This window comes from Sinocyclocheilus rhinocerous, unplaced genomic scaffold (assembly GCF_001515625.1).
Source record: "Sinocyclocheilus rhinocerous isolate Xijiao unplaced genomic scaffold, SAMN03320098_v1.1 scaffold1511, whole genome shotgun sequence".
Lineage (NCBI taxonomy): Eukaryota > Metazoa > Chordata > Actinopteri > Cypriniformes > Cyprinidae > Sinocyclocheilus > Sinocyclocheilus rhinocerous.
Window position 1 is genome coordinate 2,070 of NW_015666239.1, and position 600 is coordinate 2,669.

Genomic DNA, 600 nt, shown 5'->3' on the forward strand with positions numbered 1-600 from the left:
CGGCGGCATATTCGCCGATACCGATATATCGGCGACAGGCTCATATCGGCCGATAATATCGGCAAAACGATATATCGGTCGGGCTCTAATACATTTTAATTATATTTAAGAAAATTAGCAATCGTTTAGCTGGGTAAGACTCTTATTCCTCAGCTGGGATTGTGTAGAGCTCTTGGAAGCTGCATTAAAGCTGCATTTTAACCTTCAACCCATTGATCCCCATTGAAGTCGACTATATGGAGAAAAATCAAATAAGGGGTCATCGGATGCAAAATTCACTTTTACATGTTGTTTGAACATAAATGTGTGTTGGCAGTGTGTGTGCACATCCACCCTATAATGATAAAAATCCACCTAGTGCTTTTTTTTTTTTAAATCCTTAAAAATGATAACCCCTTTCTCCGATCAAGCCGTTCTCAGATTCTTGGCTGTGTGACCCAGGCCCCTCCCACGATTGTTGATTGACAGTAGCGTTTTATCACAGCTCCGCCCTGAGTGAGCTGTCATCAGTCGGAGCAGATGTAGACAAGAATGAGTCCTGAGCGATCGAGGTGTTCTGTTGTTGGATGTAATAATGAACAGCAGTCGTCATTTACTCCC

General features: G+C 42.5%; 1 protein-coding gene across 1 annotated transcript in view; it reads left to right on the plus strand.

The window, feature by feature from the left end:
* Positions 1–600, plus strand: part of LOC107732191 (CCR4-NOT transcription complex subunit 11) — a gene marked incomplete at its 5' end in the record, with an annotated part of 12,684 nt that overhangs the window by 1,647 nt on the left and 10,437 nt on the right. The window lies entirely within an intron of this gene.